This window comes from Delphinus delphis, chromosome X (genome assembly GCF_949987515.2).
Source record: "Delphinus delphis chromosome X, mDelDel1.2, whole genome shotgun sequence".
NCBI classification, from domain to species: domain Eukaryota; kingdom Metazoa; phylum Chordata; class Mammalia; order Artiodactyla; family Delphinidae; genus Delphinus; species Delphinus delphis.
In genome coordinates, this window is record NC_082704.1 from 88,973,924 (window position 1) to 88,992,481 (window position 18,558).

The 18,558-nt window shown below is 42.0% G+C and overlaps 1 non-coding gene across 1 annotated transcript; it reads left to right on the plus strand.

Moving 5' to 3' along the window:
• The first annotated feature begins 18,184 nt into the window (after nucleotides 1–18,184).
• On the plus strand, nucleotides 18,185–18,257 carry TRNAG-UCC (transfer RNA glycine (anticodon UCC)). Its single transcript has one exon. It is a non-coding gene; the product is annotated as a tRNA-Gly (tRNA).
• Nucleotides 18,258–18,558: the final 301 nt, after the last annotated feature.

Below are 18,558 nucleotides of genomic sequence, written 5' to 3' on the forward strand. Positions count from 1 at the left end.
AACCTAAAATTGTAGTTAACCTTAAATGGAGTCAGAGAAATATAACTGGAATACTATAATGAGTCTATTTCTATGAAATCAATGTCATAAATTTTTTAAAAAGTGGTAATTTCCCTATTGCTGAGGAAAATGGGGAATCCATACTTTCTCTCATTTCTGGTGGTACAAGTTTTCTAAAAAGCAATTGGAGAATATCTATTTAGAGCCTTAAAATATCCATACTCTAGTAAGACAACCTAAGGAAATAATCAGAGATGCAGACCAAGATTTATGCACTAAGTTAATCTTTGTAACATTATATAAAGTAGTGAGGATATGGAAGTAGCAGGAATGGCCTGTGATTAGGGGTTGATTAAATCCATTTCAGTACGTACAAGAAAACAATATGATGCAGCGATTAAGAAGCATTATGAAACTTTTTTTTTTTTTTTTTTTTTGCGGTACGCGGGCCTCTCACTGTTGTGGCCTCTCCCGTTGCGGAGCACAGGCTCCGGACGCACAGGCTCAATGGCCATGGCTCACAGGCCCAGCCGCTCCGCGGCATGTGGGATCTTCCCGGACCGGGGCACGAACCTGTGTCCCCTGCATCGGCAGGCGGACTCTCAACCACTGCGCCATCAGGGAAGCCCTATGAAACATTTTTTAATGACATGAGGAATTACTTAAGATATAAATACTAAGGGAAAAAAATCAGAGTTCAACGTACAAGAAAACAATATGATGCAGCGATTAAGAAGCATTATGAAACATTTTTTAATGACATGAGGAATTACTTAAGATATAAATACTAAGGGAAAAAAATCAGAGTTCAAAATTTTATATCAAGAAAATCTCAACCGTTTAAAAATATATGCTTAGAAAAGAGTTTGAAGGAAATAGTCTATAATGTTCACAGTAGTTATTTCTGGGTAATAGGACTTAATTGATTTTTCCTTTGCACTTTTATAAATTCATATTTTCTTCAGAATATATGTTTGACCTATATTAGGAACACTGACAACATTATTAATAAGAAGAGACATGGTTTCTGCTCTCAGTTGGAGAAGGAAAGACTGTACCTAAACCTTGCTGGATCGGCCCTGGGGCCATCTTGTCCACCTTGTCCCATTCAGGATTCCCTTCTGTGGTACCCCTGCCCATTGATCCCTCATCTGCCACGGAACACTTCCCGGGCTGGGGAAGGTGGGGAGGGCACAGATAATTTCAGGCAACCCATTTACTGCATAGACAATTCTGATGGTTTGGGAGTTCCTCTCTATTGAGCTGAAATCAAAATCTTCTAAATGTAATATAACGTCCCCTCACTGCCCTTGGGCCAGCTAAGAGTGAGTGTACTACCCTTCACCTCCAAATATCCAAATCCAACCATAGAGGACTCCACCGCAACTATTCTTCCTGTGTCCCAGTTTTCAGACCCTTTGAGATCATGGACACCCTAACCACACTACTCAAAGTGTGGTCTGTGGACCAGCAGCATGGACATCACTTGGGAGCTTGTAGGAAGTTAGACTTCTGAATGAAATCTGCATCTTAACAAGATCCTCAAGTGGTTTGTGGTCACATCGGACTTGAAGAAGCACTGACCTTGAGGAGAACACATTCTCATTTGTCAGCATTTCATTTAATAGGTTCTCTCCAGACTGAAGAATATTCCAATATTTTTGAGGCATACAAAGTGATTGTTAGCTCTTCTGATATGTCCATTCATCATGGAAACCAATATTTATAGAGCTTGTAGCTTTATGCAAGCCACTGTTGTCAGGCACTGTTAAGTGGAAGACAGATGTGAAAAATTAAATCACTGTAAAGATCTAAGAGTTTCAGGCCCCAGTGGAAGAGTTGTTGTGAGACATAAGTGATAAATGGCAAAAAGATGATATGGACAACGATGGCTGTTAAGACTAAGAGATCTTCTGAGAACAGGGAGGTTACAGAGGAGTGAGCTTGTATCTGGGCTTGTAACGATTAAATGCCCCTGGTAAGGGGCCACACTGTGATCAGCTCATTTCTGGGTATCGTCATGTGGATTTGTGCTCTAGGACAGGGGTTCTCCAATTTTGAGGAGTATCAGACTCACTGGAGGGCTTGTTAAGACACAAATTCCTGAGCTTCTCAAATTGTCTGAGTTTCTCATCCAGTGGATCTGGAGCAAGGCCCGAGAATGTGCATTTCTAACAAGTTCTCAGGTGATGCTGACGCTGCTGGTCTGGGGAATGACATATTTGAGAACCACTAATTTGGAGGAAATAACATGGGTCTTGGAGCCAGTTTTTGTTCTGCTACTTAATTTAGGTGGCAAGTAACTTTTTCTTTTTCAGGTTTCTCTTTGAGTAGAGAACTATAATGCCAATTTCACAAGTGTTTGGGGCAAGTAAAGGAAGTAAAGGTCTATGAAAGCACCTTAATACATTGCCTGGTATATTGCAGGTACTACTAGTTTAACTTAGTTTCCATTCCCTTCCCCAAAGTAATCTTAATTGATGGTGTTAACTGCAACATCTTTGGGAGCAAAGGAATAGTGGGGTTTTTTGTTTGTTTGTTTTGCGGTACGCGGGCCTCTCACTTCTGTGGCCTCTTCCGTTGCGGAGCACAGGCTCCGGACGCGCGGGCTCAGCGGCCATGGCTCACGGGCCCAGCCGCTCCGCGGCATGTGGGATCTTCCTGGACCGGGGCACGAACCCGTGTCCCCTGCATCGGCAGGCGGACTCTCAACCACTGCGCCACCAGGGAAGCCCCAGGAATAGTGTTTTGGGTGTGAAGGGCACCTGGCAGTGGGCACATGCCCTTTGTGGAGAACCTGGGGGTGAGCCTTTATACCATTGGCACAAATTGGTTAGTGTCTTTTGTGTGGCTGTTCTGGCTGTCTGTTACTCTGATGGCATTCATATTGCCTGGCAGTGCGTAAAAACGAAGATACGTCAGGGCTTAGAGAGACCAGTGCCATTCCAGGTAGTATAGTGCCTAAAGGAATGATTTGAGAAATTGGAAACTAGAACTTACATTTCACCAGGGAAAGGTAAAAATCTATTTCTAGCTTATTAGAACTGAAAATTCTAAGGTAACTTCCTTAGACCTTTTAATTTTAGGAAATTCAAGCAAGCCTATATATTTGGAAGAATGTGAATGTAGACCTTTCTCCTTTCTCTAATAGGGATCCTCAAATGTCAACACCATGACCAAAATGATTTGGCAACTGAACCTATGCATCCCCATCACAACTTCTTTGGGAAGTACTAGAATTCTTAAAACCCTGAGGTGTTTTTATTCGGGTGCATTTATTCATTTGAATTTTATTGTTCACACTAACAGGACGCATTAAGAAAAAGAAGACCTCTCTGTGTGATCCCCAAATTGACATGGGAAACTGATGGATTCTCCTTGTGCCACCATTTGTCCTTGAGTCTCTATGGGAATTTGTGTATTAGGTTATAGATGACAGCTAATTAATCACATAGCAAACTTTTGAAGATTAAGACACAGAACAGGTACATTTTGGTGGATGTGGAGGAACGAAAGGATCATTCTAAAGCAGAAGTCATTGCCCAGTTGAGTTCGGGACACTTAGGGGTCATCTTCAGGACATCTGAAGGAAGGACATCAAGCAGGAGAATGAGGTAGGAGAGGGGGCAAAGTTTTTCCACGCTGCAGTCTCACTTGAGACTAGACTAGGGCCTGTTCTTGTTTCTTTACCATCTCAATAGCTGTACTTTAACAGAGAAAACATGTCACCTCCCAGATTATGTGTCTTTACTGGCTCCACTGGTTGCCTTCTGGATCAAATTTAAACTGCCTATTTCAAGAGCCGCCAGGATCCCTTCACTCCAGTGGTGCATTGTATAAATAACCATCATGGGCAATTAGTGTCTCTGACTTTATTCTCTCTAAATAACGTGGTTGAGTGATGTTTAATATATTTCAGTTTTTCCCTCCCCAAATCATGTCAAGTAAATTATGTTTTCTTATGCCTTGCAAAGTTCATGCATATATCACTTCAACTGTGATTAAAAAGGATAAAGGGGTTAAAAAAAAAAAAAGGATATGAACCAGCCACTCAATAACATTTCATGAGCTTAAGACTGTTTCTGTCAGAAGATTTCCTTAGGAAAAAAATTTCTTTTTTTTTTTTTTACAGAAGACATTTTATTTTTATATAGTGAATATTAAGTTGCTATATAACATTAAATGGGAATTTTTGATTGTTTATTATTCTTGTCTTTCTTGCCCACCCACACACACCAGTGTTACATATCCTTGTTGCCCGGAATCACTTTAAGCCATCCATAACTCTGCACTCCCATAACCCCAATAGCCGAACAAGAAGTCTGAAAATCAAGGGAGAGAATATTCTCACCTTGTTGGGTTCTCAAGAAATTAACAATATCTGAGGCTCAGTGCCTGAGGCAAAGACTGACTGAGAAGGAGAGGGTTCTAACAGCACTTGGAAGGGGCAGCATGTCACCTAAGTGCCAGGGTATGGTCACAGTAACCACACCCACGAGTGCTGTGCAAACCCTTCTTTACCAGCCTGTGCTCTAAGACTTACCATTTGGGCAACAGGATGATGTAATTCCACTATTTCATCTTGCATTCGATTGTGTTTCATAATCACTGCAGGGCAGGTGGCCACCACAGGCCTAAAGGCCAAAAGGCTCAAAATTTGTCCCAAAGGATGACTTCAAAATACTGCCTGCAGACACCCCCTCAGCTGCTTTGTCAGCACGCCATGCCACCACCCCACCCTGCAGCGTCTTTCCTTAGTGCTCATGGCCCTCTTGGTGCTGCTGTTTCTACTCACCACCTGCCCCTGGGCTCCTTAACTTTGTCTGGTCATACAGACTTGTGTGCTACTGAGCTGATGATCACCCAGCCTACTGCCAACCCAAGCCCTAAAGAATCATCTCAGCGCTGTCCAAAACTCTGTCTTCCAGAGAGCCAGAGCAGGAGAAGGCAGGCTTGGGCCCTTCTGCACAGGAGAAGAGATGTGTGAAAGAACTGGGTATGAAGAGGACTTGTAGAGTAGAAGCTGATGGTGGCTCATCAAAGAACGCTCAGCAGTCACCATTTGCATGTACTCTGACCTGATGGCTTCCTACTTCAAGTACCTAGGGCTCTGCCTGAGTGCTTTCTCTGGCCTCCACAGTGACCTAGATTTGCATAGGGGCGTGCCAGAAGTGACAGGCTGTTGATGGGTCTAGAGGTAGCCCTCAACGAAAGACCGACAGAAATTGGTGGATAATTCCCCAGGTACTTCAGCTCTTGGGCAGGATAGCTCTGAGGTGTTCTCTATGCAGTCCTCCAGAGGCCCCCAGTGAGACTGGACCCCAGTTGCCCACAGCAGTAATCTTCTCTTTAACTAACTCTGTATTGGTTTCCTTTTTTTCCCTGTCTTACTTACTGCCTCCTACACTATTGCTTCCTGGCATTACCCTTCAAATCCTTGTCTCTGGGTTTGCTTCTGAGGGAACCCAAGATAAAAGCTAAAACATGGGATGTGTGAGGTTGTGACTGCACACATCAGCTGGGACCCCAGTGGGGAGGCCCTAAATGTCATGTTGAGTTGAGACTTTATCCCATGGTGACTGGGTGGTGAGTGCTTGATCAGACTCCTATGCTAGAGGATCATTCTGGAAACAGGGAGAAGAATGGATAAGAGCAGTGGTTCTCAAAGTGTGGTCCCTGGTCCATGAATATAAGAATCATCTGGAAAATTTTAATACTGCAAATTCTTGCTTCCACCTCAGACCTGCTGTATCAGACAATCTGAGAGTGAGGCCCAGAAACCTGTGCTTTAATAATCATCCCCCCCCAGGTAAATCTGATACCCCTGAAGTTTGAGAACCACTGGATTAGAGTCTGGAGGAGAAGCTAGCAGCATGAAGACCATGTATCAGGCTGTAGTGAGAGTCCTACTGAAAGACTATTAAGGTCTGAACTATAAGTTTTGATTCCCTTCTCCCCATTCTTTTTGCCTTGGACTTTGTTCTGCATTCAGAGTGTGCTTAATAAATATTTTGGCCTGATGTCTCCCATCCCATTATCAAATAAGTGGGAGCAGCAATGAGAGGGGCAAGGATGGAGAGAGGTGGGGTCAGGTGACGTGTGGTTCATATGAGGTTCAGCCACCACTGACCACATGGCATTTCCAGCATTATTCCTTTCTCAGTTCTAGGGACAAAGTCTTCCCCTAAAGAAGTTGGGGCATTGGCCAAAGCTGATGTCTTCTTTAAGATATCAGTAGCTACTCCCTCTTCAGAAATCAAGATCCCATGACTTGTGTGTATGCAGCCTGAGAAGTATTGTAAATCTGAGTGTGAAATCCCCATAAACTGAGCAATAAAAGTTTTTTAACAGAAATTACTTCCTGGGAAAGGGAACATTGTGTGTGGACAACAGGGAGGGATAGAGTTCTGGGAACATGAATGGGAGGTTTCCTGCTAAGTGGCCTCAAATCCTAAACTAGTTTGTGTTAGTTTGAGACCTAATCCATATTATTATTATTTGTTATTGCTTGAAAACCTTTTTTTTTCTTTTATTTTCAGAGTCAGCTTGACCAGTGTCTTTATAAGTCATGAGTTTCAGAACCCCTTAATTATGCCCTGCCACCTTGTCCAAAGGCATCCCAGACCCTCAGTGCCTGCTTATGGAGCTGTGGGAACTCAAAGTCCCCCAATAGTCCCCAGGGCTGGGGTGGGTGAGGGAGACGTGGTTGGCAATGGCCCATCCCACTGGGGTACCACCTCCCAGAACAACAAGGCCTTTGACTGAGGCCTTCACTGGAAACTGGATGACATTCTTTGGGCCAAAAGGAGCAATTGGAAAGGTAGTTTTGTGGGTTGGATTCTAAGCCAGAGTTGAAACTAGGCTGTAGCAAGGCTGAAAGAAACCTGGCAGAGGAGGAAAAGGCCCTCCCTGTGCCAGGAACTGCATGAACCCAAGACCAATCAAACAGAACCAGTGTGGTGAGGAAATATTTCTGACTGGCAAAGATGGTTCCACTGTCTAGTGATTTACCGTAAGTGGTAACGGCCAACCTCCTGCTTGGTGGAGTGTGGCCTGTTGAAGGAGAGCCTGGCTGGAAGGATTGCTGTGTTATTTCTCTTTGACCTGGAAAAAAAAGTATGCCTCTTCAAGAGGAACTATAGAGGGGAAATCTTTTGTGATTGTAAAACCTTAAAAGGGCATTGTATGCCCTTCTTAACCAGACAGATTGACTTATTGCTTGAGCTATGTTTCATAAAATTAATGAAAATAAAGATGTGTACGGACAAGAATTTACTAGGCATATGGATACTTTTTCATTAACAAAGAAAAATAATTAGCTTAAAGAGCAGGCTACGGTTGGCTACACCAAGGGATTTTTCAGGGTTGCTTTGTAGATTAAATACAAAGCTGTTGTAAAATGACTAAGTGCAAAACCTCATATCAGATAGAAAGACTAATGGGGCCAGTGTTGGCCCTGGGCTGGAGAGAACAAATCCACAGGGCCAACTTGGCCCTTTGAAAGCTCCCATAGCAGAGGGGCCACTGGTTGTGACCATTTCTCTCCACTGAGTCCTTGGCTTTTGCAGCATTGTTTCTGGTTGTCATAACAACCAGCTGTGGAATGATCTATCTGGATACTGAGTAGCCTACTCAGTTCAGTCATTAAAAACTAACTCAGATTTTAACTATTTCAGTGAGTTTCATGACGGACATGAACAAATCTGACAGCCATTGGCTTGATTGCTTGGTTATCAACGGGAGGGGCCGGTCAAAGAACCAAGGAAAGGGCCCCAGAGATTGGCTAGTCCAACTTCTTCTTTTTCCAGAACTGAGGCCCAGAGGGGGTCAAGTAACACCCAGGTCACCTGGCTAGTATAAGGTAGAAACAGAATGAGACTCCCAGGCCAGAGCTCCCCACCTCTTTCTACCATCTGATCAACCCAAAGTACCTACTCTTTATTCACAGAAACAAAACAAAGCTATTTTTTAAAATTCTGCGCTTTTTTTCCAACAGAAGTTAATCCTCCAAAGACATATCTTAATTAAGGTAGCATAAGAAAAATAGCAACAATAACTCTAAAAATGATGCAAGATAAATATGGGCATACTTTGCAGCTTAATTTATTGTGACTTTAAAAGGGTTGCAAGAGCTCGCCTTGCTTCTGTGAAACATAGTGCATTTTTGCAATTCCCCTCAGTTATAAATTAATATAGGCCGTTAGGGATGAGGCTAATGGTGGATGAAGACTATCTCATGGGGAATATGCAGCACCTGAGAAAATGAACAGCTGTGGTGTATGGACCCCCCAACCAGTCCTGCAAATGACACAATGTGTCACAAAACTAGTCCCCACAGAGGCATATTAATTTCTAATAAATAAACCCAGCACTTAAAAGAAAAATTTGCTTTCCTCTATAAGCATGTTCCCATGTCGCTTTATCCAGAGGAGTTTTGGTATAGGTAGCAAGGAGCTGTATAGGCCCATCTTAAGCCAATCTGGGTGAATGCTCTGTGCTGACACTTGGCTCTTCCCTCTTGGAAAGTCTAAATTCCCAGCTGAGACTATGTACTAATGAGAAGAAAAGCTAATGTATTTGCAGGCTGGCTACCCATTATGAGCATACCCCCAAAGTTTCCCTTTCAGAAATAGAGAGCCTCAGAAACTTTCTAACTCCCGGTGCAACAAAGTAAAATCTGGGGAGTTTTGGGGGTAATAGCATTAGTTGAAACAATATATCAGTTCTGTTTTTCTCCCTTGTACAGGCATACAAGGTTGCTGAGAGAGGATTGAGGGAGTTTAGCGATTTACTGGGAGAGGCTTGAGATAAAAGACAAACCTCATGTCCCTACAGATTTCTCGTTAGAAATGTAATCACATTGACACTGAAAAACCAAGACCAAGTCTTAGACTTACAATGGCTTTATGGACTCAGAAAAGCAAGGCCACCGCACGTCTGAGGACTGAGTATGCGTGCTGTTTTCCTGCAGACTGAATCAATCTCTGGGCAAGCCATACCTGGGTGAGTTGCTGACTTCAAAGCCTCCATCCCCCACCACCATCCCCAACCCTAGCATGGCTTCACTCTTCTTTAGTACTTTTTAGATTTAAATGTCCAGTCCTGCCTTTCCACACCCAGGAAAGTAAATGTAGCCTCCCTTTGTGTGAATAATAATAATAATAGTATCCCACAATCATTTAGCACAGAAGGATGAACATGCATCTGGTGTTAAGAATTTTGACTTATTGCATCAGTCCTGGCCTCCCAAATAACTCTCGTTGCCTGCTTACACACACACACACACACACACACACACACTCTCATGGCCAAAGACAAGCACTGAATGATTGGAGGTGGATGTGCCCTTGGAGAGCCACATTGTACCTGCTAGGCAGCTGTGTGTATCACATCATACCAGGTGATCATCTGGGCTGCCTGGAGTCTCTTGAGTGTAAAAGGAACTGCCATTTGTAATACCTTCCATTGAATGGAAAGTTAGTTTGATTTTTCTCACTTCATTTCAATAAGAGAACAATTGACTAGGTAATCAGCTAATGATAAATCATAGTAATGGCCAATGCACCAAAGCTTGGTCCAGTCCAGAGGTGAGGCTGATGTAGGATAAAAACAAAGCATACAACTTGTTTACTACAAATTAATTTCTTCCTAAAAATCGTCAACGTCTCTCCGAAGGCATCTCCCTTTTATTAGAACAACCGTGACACAGTTTTCAGAAAATGGGATCAGGACCATAAATAAGCTAGTAAGCCACCATTTGTGACCCCAAGAAATACAGGATGGTGTCATGTCTTTCACAGGTAATTCAACATAGAGGGTGGTTTTCTCCAAGTGAGAGGAAGAATAGGTAAGAAGGAGTCTGTTCCTTCAAATTCATTGCAATTTTGTATTGGTCATGCAGGAAGTTGGCTACTGTAGGATCAATGGTTGAAATAGGAAACAATCTTGACTGATCATTGATTTCCTTATCTTAATTGAGAGGATATCATATATGGAATTGTAAGGGAGGAAAAGTAATTTTCCCTCTACCCTTTTAGTTCTTGGATAAGACCATCCTTTTATTAAAAGACAGATTAACAGGAGAAAAACAAACAAGTTTAATAACATGTATACCTCTTATATAAATGGAAGATACCCAGGAGAACTGAGTAACTCTCCAAAATGGCCCAAGCCACCACCTTAAATACCATCTCCAGCTAAAGCAAAAGAAGATGTTGTGTGTTTGGGGGTGTGGGGGGAGGGGGGGTGCAGGGTCCAGGTATGGGTGGTTATCAGGAAAAGCATAGTGAACGAGGGTAAGGTTGTTATACACATTCAAGTCAGTTGCCATCTTCATTGATAAGAGTTTCTAGAGATTTAGTCATCCTTCTCTTCCTGGTACATAGAGGGAGACACCCCTACAAATGGAGATTTGCCTTATAAATATAAATATCTCTTACAAAATGGTAACTTTTATTGGTTTTCAAAGCTTCTCCCATGTCTGCTGGTTTTTAAAAAATAACCAGCTCAATTTGAGTTTATTTTTGTATATGGTTTGAGAAAGTAGTCCAGTATGATTCTTTTGCATTTGGCTGTCCAGTTTTCCCAACACCATTTATTGAAGAGGCTGTCTTTTCCCCAATGTATATTCTTGCCTCCTTTGCCATCAATTAATTAACCATGTAAGCGTGGGTTTATTTCTGGGCTTTCTGTCTTGTTCGATGACCTATGTGTCTATTTTTATGCCAGTACCATACTATTTTGATTACTATAGCTTTGTAGTATAGTCTGAAGTCAAGGAGCATGAGTCCTCCAGCTCCATTCTTTCTCAAGATTGTTTTGGTTATTTGGTGTCTTTTGTGTTTCCATATAAATTTTAAAATTATTTGTTCTAGTTCTCTGAAAAATGGCCTTGGTATTCTGAAAGGGATTGCATTGAATTTGTTCTACTTAGCATCTCGCTTAATTCCCCCCACAACCATAGGAATTATCCAAAGGCAAATTCTCAGTCTTCATATTACTTATTGCCAGTAATTGATCACTTCCTCCTACTTGAAACGCTGTTATTAGCATCCAGGACACTCGGTTCTCTGAGTTTTCATCTTATCTCTGGTCTTCTCATTCTTCCTCATTTACCTGACTTCTAATTGTTGGAGTGCCCCAGGCCTCAGTTCTTGGACCCCTTCTCTTTTCTATCTAAACCCACTCCTTTGGTGATCTCATTTAATCTGAATAATTGTTTCAATATCATAACTATCCAATCTAAATGGTTGAAATATCATAAATATCATGCATGCACACACACATAAAATTCCCAGAACTTCCAGGGCCGACCAAGATAGAGTAAGCTTACTTAGTCTATCGCTTCCACTGATGACAACTGAAAACTCTGGGCAGAATATACAAAGCAACTACCTGATGACTCTGGTAAGTAAACAATAGCAATCAAAACAGGAAGAACGACCGGTACCAGGGATATTCCTTTTCTTTTTTTCTTCTTGTGTCTCTGGACTTGATATGAGGGTGGCCTGGAGATCTGAGTCACAGAATTTTGAAATGCGGGTGGGCACCCAAAACTCCAATAGAAATCCCACTCTTTCTGGCCAGAGGATTGGAGAAAGAGATCCCTGAGAGCCAACAGTAAGTTGCGGGGGGGCGGGAATCCTCATTTTTTGCTTTTTTCTCTTTTTGTCTCTCCTGGCTTTGTCTTGTAGGCCAACCCCAGTTGTGGATCTGTGCTGCTGTGGTGACAATGTTGGTCACCACATTGTGGCGGTGCACCAACAGGTGGTGCAGATACCTGAACCTTGTCTGTCTGACTAGTGGAACCAGAAAAAGGAATCCCTGTGTGTGAAGAGTGTAGGAGGAAACCCCATTATTTTTTTTCTTGCTGCTTCACCCTGAGGGTGGCTCCAGTGACATAGAATTGTAAGACAGTGTGGTGGGGGAGGGAGGGCTAAAAGTCTGAGAAAAATCCATTTTTCTGGCCAAAGGAATTGGAAAAGGGGGATCATGGGAGCCAGAGAATGTGGAGAAAATCCCAGAGAGAAAAGAATTGGTAAAAGGAATCCCTCTAATTCTGTGTATGAACTAACACAAATCCTGGGCTCACCACCAAGCTGTGCATGAGCAGCACAGACCCAAAAGGAGCAGAGTGAAATCTCTGAGAACTGAGCTGTGATACAAACCACTCCCAAGTCCCAAACACACTCCTGAGTCACATATACTGGGCAGTAGAAACAATGGCATTGAATCCTGAAATGATATTTGAACCACTGCCCACAGAAAGCAGGACAAAACTTATGGTCTTAACCTAAGGTGTTTACTTCCTGCTAAAACAACAACAAATCTATTGACATTCCATTCTCAAGAGGATTTTAGCAGGATCCAGTCTCAGAATATAATAGTCAATATGTCCAGAAAGAAATCTAAAATTATTTAACATACAAAGAGCCAGAAAAATCTGACCAATTCTCAAGAGAAAGAACAATAAACAGACGCCAACACCGTGATGATCCAGATGTTTGAATTAGCAAAGACTTTCAAGCAGCTATCATAACCATGTTCCATGAAGTAAGGGTGAACATTCTTGAAATGAATGGAAAGATTAAAAACTCTCAAGAAGGAAATAGAAACTATTAAGGAACGAACCAAATTGAAATTTAGGACTGAAAAATATTATACCTTAAAATTAAAAAAAAAATCACTGGATAACTTCATAGAGGAAAAAGTAAGTGAACTTAAATATAGGTAATTAGAAATTATCCAATCTGGAGAACTAAAAGAGGATTAAAATTTAAAAAGAAAGTAGAGATTCAACAAATGCTGCTGGAAAAATTGGACACCCAATATGCAAAAGAGAATGTACCTTGACTGTACCTCAAGGCTTGTAAAAAATTAACTAAAAATGGTTCAGAGACCTAAATATAAAACATAAATCCATCAGACTTTTAAAAGGAGATAAAGGAGAATGTCTTTGTGACCTTGATTTAGACAATGAGTTCTTGGATATGAAACCAAAATCATGATATGTAAAAGAAAAAAAATGATAAACTGGGATTCATCAACATTTAAAACTTTTGGGACTTCCCTGATGGTCCAGTGGTTAAGACTTCACCTTCAAACTCAGGGGGTGCAGGTTCGATCCCTGGTCGGGGACCTAAGATCCCACATGGCTCATGGCCAAAAAACCAAAACATAAAACAGAAGCAATATTGTAACAAATTCAATAAAGACTTTAAAAATGGTCCACATTAAAAAAAAATCTTAAAAACTATTTAAAATTTTGCTCTGCCAAAAACACTTTTAAGAGAATAAAAAAACAAGCTATAGACTTGGAAAATATATTTACAAATCACATATCTGACAAAGGACTTGTAAGCAAATTATATAAAGAATTTTCCATACTCAACAGTATGAAAACAAATAACCCAATTAAAAATGGGCACAGATTTTAATGGATACCTCACCAAAGAAGAAATTTGTATGGAAAATAAGCACATGAAAAGACACTCAACATCATTATTCATTAGGGAAAGGCAAATGAAAACCACAATGAGATACTATTACATACCTGTTAGAGTGGTTAAAAATAAATTTAAAAAATAATTTGAAATCTGATATTGCTGCGGGAAACACAAAATGGTACAACCACTTTGGAAAACAGTAGGCAGTTCTGAAAACATATACTTACTGGATGACCCAGCAATCCTACTCCTCATTATATATTCAAGAAATTTGAAAATTTTGTTTGCACAAAAGACCATGAATGTTTATACTAGCTTTATCATAAATGCTAATAAGGGGAGACAACCCAGATGTCCTTCAACGGGTCAATGGATGAACAAACTATGGTACATCCATACAGTGGAATTGATAAACACGACATGGATGAATCTCAAATACATCGTGCTGAAAAAAGAAGCCAGATTCAAAATGCTACATACCGTATGATTTTATTTATATGAATTATGGAAGAGGCAAAACTCTAGGTTTGGAGAATAGATCAGTGGTTGCCAAGGGCTGGAGATGAGGGGTGAGTCTGAGTACAAAAGGGTGACATAAGGGATTTTATTAGGATAATGGAACAGTTCTGTATCTTAAGTGTGGTGGTGGTTATATGACTATGTATTTTTCGAAGCTCATAAAACTGTACAACAGAAAGCAAGAATTTTTCTGTAAGTTAAGAAATAAAGTAAAAAATTTTCCGTATGTATATCTCCAGATCAGAAATGTCCCCTTCAGTCATATATCTATCTGATATCTGCACTTGGATGTTTAACAAGCATCTTGAATCTAATGTGTCCTAAAGCAAACTCTTGATCTTTTCCCCAAAACCAGTTCCATCTACAGCCTTCCCCAACTCAGTTGATGGCAGTTCCATTCTTCTAGTTGCTCAGGCCAAAATGCTCGGAGCCATTCTTGACCTCCCTCTTTGTCTTATATCCCATATCCAATCTACCATAAATCCACTTGTTTCCATGCCTCAAAAACATATTCAGAATCTCATTTCTTCCACTCCTATCAGCCTGGTCCAAGCCATCATTGTTTTACAATGACATTACCCCTAGACTCACTGCTTGTGTTGGGCACAGAGATGTACCACCCAGTTGCCTCTTCCAGGAAAGACTTGCTGTTCCTCTGTGGGAAGCGCCATCAGCAGAGAGCCTTCAGCTGTTAACTCGTTCAGAGTCCGCTTCAGCTGCAGACTCCCATCACTCCTGCCACTCCAAAGACACAAGCTTCCTGGCTCTTTTCCAAGCAGACAGGCAAAAGACCTGCCTCAGAGCCTTTGCACCTGCTGTTCTCTCGCTTAACCACTTCTTCGATACCCTCTGTATTAATCTCCTAGGGCTGCCATGAGAAACACCACGAGCTTGGTGGCTTAAAACAAAAGAAATTGATTCTCTCATAGTTCTGGAGCCAGAAGTCTGAAATCCAGGTGCCACAAGGCCATGGTCCCTCTGAAGGCTCTAAGAGAGAATCCTTCCTTGCCTCTTCCAGCTTCTTTGGTCCAGGTGTTTCTTAGCTTGTGGCTGTATCACTCCAATCTTTGCCTCCATCTTCTCGTGGCTTCTCTGTGTCTGTCTTCTCCCCTTCTCTCTTACAAGGACACATGCCATTAGATTTAGGGCCCACCCGGATAATCCAGGATGATCTCATCTCAAGAACTTTAACTTAATCACATCTGCAAAGACCATTTTTCCAAATAAAGTCACATTCATAGGTTCCTGGATTAGAACATGGACATAACATTTTGGGGGCCGCCATTCAACCCACTCCACCCTGTTAGCTCACTCCTTCACTTCCTTCAAATCTTTCCTCAGTGTACGACCTCCCCACCCCCAACCCTACTTAAAGTGGAAACTTCCCTACTGCCATCCCCTTCCCTCCTTAATTTATCTCCATAGCACTTATCACCATCTGATATGTTGTATATTTTACTTCTTTATTCTTTATTATTATATTAAGCCTCCCTCTCCATTAGAATCAGCAAGGGTTCTTAAATCTATTGTATTCAGTGCTGTACCCCCATCCCCTAGGACAGTGCCTGCTGCAGTAATAGTGTTGAATGAGTAATTATCCCTATTTTACAAATGCTTAAGCAGGCATAGAGAGACCAAGTAATTTGTCCAAATGTGGCATGTCAAAGCAGGTTTCTCACACCGAAACCCATGCCTCTAATGTGATGACAAACCATCAAGACCAGGACAATTTCCTACTGTGGCAGTGACCTCCAGGGACATCTATTGTCTCAGGGTTGAGGAAATACTGAATTGACTTCTTACCCTTAGACTATCTGGAACACATGAAGTACTTCCCACATCTAAAGGTCTTTTCTGCTCTCAGTTTCTCTCGATAACATTCCCTGTTAAAGAAGTTTTCCCTTCTAACTAGCCTAACTCTTTCATGTGGCAGTGGAGGTTCATTTCTTCTTCTGTCCTGAGTGGCAAGAGAGAGCAGCTGCTCTTTCCAGTCCCCTTGCGTTTGGAGATTATTATTAAGTCGCCCTGTGGGCATTACTTGTCCAGACAAAACATGCCAGACAAGTTCTTTTCGCTTTTTCCAGAAATCTCGTTTTATAGTTTCCCTCCATCTCCCTTCTCCCCTTCCCTGCAATGGGTTTCTGATAAAATGCAGGATGAGATTTTTGGCTTGTAGTATGCACTGCCCTTAGGTGATGTTCTATAAATAATGAATGGAACAGAACAACATTTGCAAAAATGCATGTTTTGGCACAAATTCAGTTAATGGTATTGGCACTTGCTAACTTAGCACATAAATGCATTTTCCCTGGCACCCAACGCTGGTTGCCAGCTCTTAATGCTTATTTTCTGGGAGTTCTATTTACAAACTGTACTTTCATAAATAGCAGAGAATGTTCAGAGGGAGAAGGGAGAGGCAAGTGATCGTCCCACCCAATTCCCAGGTAGGGAGACTGAGGTGGGAAGGGACTCTGCCCCTCCAGGATGGATGGACAGCCTGGGGCTTCCCATAGTGGGTCACACTGATTCATAAAGCTCCAGAGGCCAAAGGCATTTGCTCATTCCATCATGCGAGCTGCTCTGGAAAGCAAGGCCAGATAAAATCCAAGCCGATGTTTGGATGGACATTATTCTGTGCTCCGTCAGCCAGATTCTCAGCCTATGAAGCTTTGTGGCAATGTGTGTGGAGCCTCATCTCAGGCTAGTTGATGGGAATTTCTACAATAAGTGAAGCTGAAGCCAAATTCTCAACCAATATAACTCTGTGAATTCCCATAGAATTACATCAGTTGAGAATCTGGCCTATGTGTACATGCATGTATATAACTCACATTATTTCGTGAGGTCAATCATAAAGATGACCATAAAAGTAGAGATGACCATAAAAGTCTCTTCGTTACATTACCATCTTAGACTGAGATTCCATAGTGGGATAAAAGGAAAATTATATGTGTGTCTGTGTATATGTGTATATACGTATATGTGTGTGTGTGTGTGTGTGTGTGTGTGTGTGTGTATAAATAAACACATACATATATACACACATGCACATATATACATATATATACTGGATTCTGTACAAGAATAAGGAGACTCCATGCTATTCAAATCCACTGGGGGCAGTTGTGACTTTTTTATTTTATTTTATTTTGTTTCTGTCTTCCCAGGAAGTTTTGTTTTCCTCCATTTTTTGTTTGATTGAGGTATGATGAGCCCAGTTTGGGACGGTTCTAATCAACCCTGAACAGATGAGTTCTTTAAATTGCTTGGAAAGCGCTTGAGAATTCCATTCAGGAAGTTCCAAACACTAGAGCAATTTAGAGTTGGCTGTCGGTGCTTCCCCCAATGCAGGTGGCTTTATCTTTATTATGGATTGTTCAGTGAAACATTTTGGTCATTTGAGTTTATTTTCAATGTAACACTTAAACCTGTAAAGAATAATTCCCATATGTGCAAGAGGGAATAACAGCAGAAAAGGAGACATGGAAATTTTTACCTTCTCCCTCCAGCCATTGGTTCAGGGCTGACCCGGGTCTGCACTGGCAGAACATATCAGCCTTTCAATGCATGCCATGTCTTGTGCTGTGTAAAAAAGGTTGGTGGTCTTGGTCTGGTGGGTCTATGTGGGTAACTGCCTACATCAGTGGCCTGAGCCCAACAGATCTGACTCCAGGGCACAGAAGCTGAAGAGTGGTTGGACCCAATGGAAAGCGTCTCCCATGTCTCTGGGTTGAGGCTGATGTGAGACAATCTTAGACAGTCTTTGATGGCTTTTCAGTGCCTCCTCTCATCTGACTGTATAGACAGCTCTTCTTCCCAAGGGTGTGGGTGGTATCTCTTCACTATGGCTTCAAGCTTCTCTCACATTTTAAAGGCATTCAATTCAGCCAATTACTGAGCACATTCTACATTCTCTGGAACCTGGGTTGGGCTCTAACCTGAAAGAGAGAGTCCAAGCCTTCAGGAGCTCATAACCTGGCAGGAAAGGGGGAAGCCAAGGCCAGCTCATGGCATCCTGGAGCTGAGCGGCAATGAGTTGCAGTCAACTATGGCTTGGGGGGCAGAGAATGATACCAAAACTTGGCCTTTGTGCACTGGTGCCAAACTGAATCTCAGAGTCGGAGTTTTGGGTGAAGTAGAATAGAATAGCTTTATTGCTTTGCCAGGCAAAGGGGGACACAGTGGACTTGTGCCCTTCAAAACTGTGTGACCCTGGGAATTCCCTGGTGGTCCAGTGGTTAGGACTCTGCGCTTCCACTGCAAGGGGCCCAGGTTCAATCCCTGGTCAGGGAACTAAGATCCCCACAAGCCACAAGGTGCGGCCAAATTTAAAAAAAAAAGGAAGCCTTCTCCATGAGGCTTTCTCCAAAACTGTGTGTCCCTACCCGGGGGTGGGGGGTGGGGTTTGGTAAGGAGTTTTACAGCAGTGGTTCAAGGGTGGGGTTGCTGATAAGGATCAGGGTGTGTGCAGGGCCTGCATTCCTTTAATCTGGCCTCGGTTGGTCTCCTGATATTCTCTCTGGAACGGAGAATGCTTCATCAAGTAGTTAACATCTTCCATTTGTTGGAGGTTTTAGTTCTGCAGAAAAGCTCA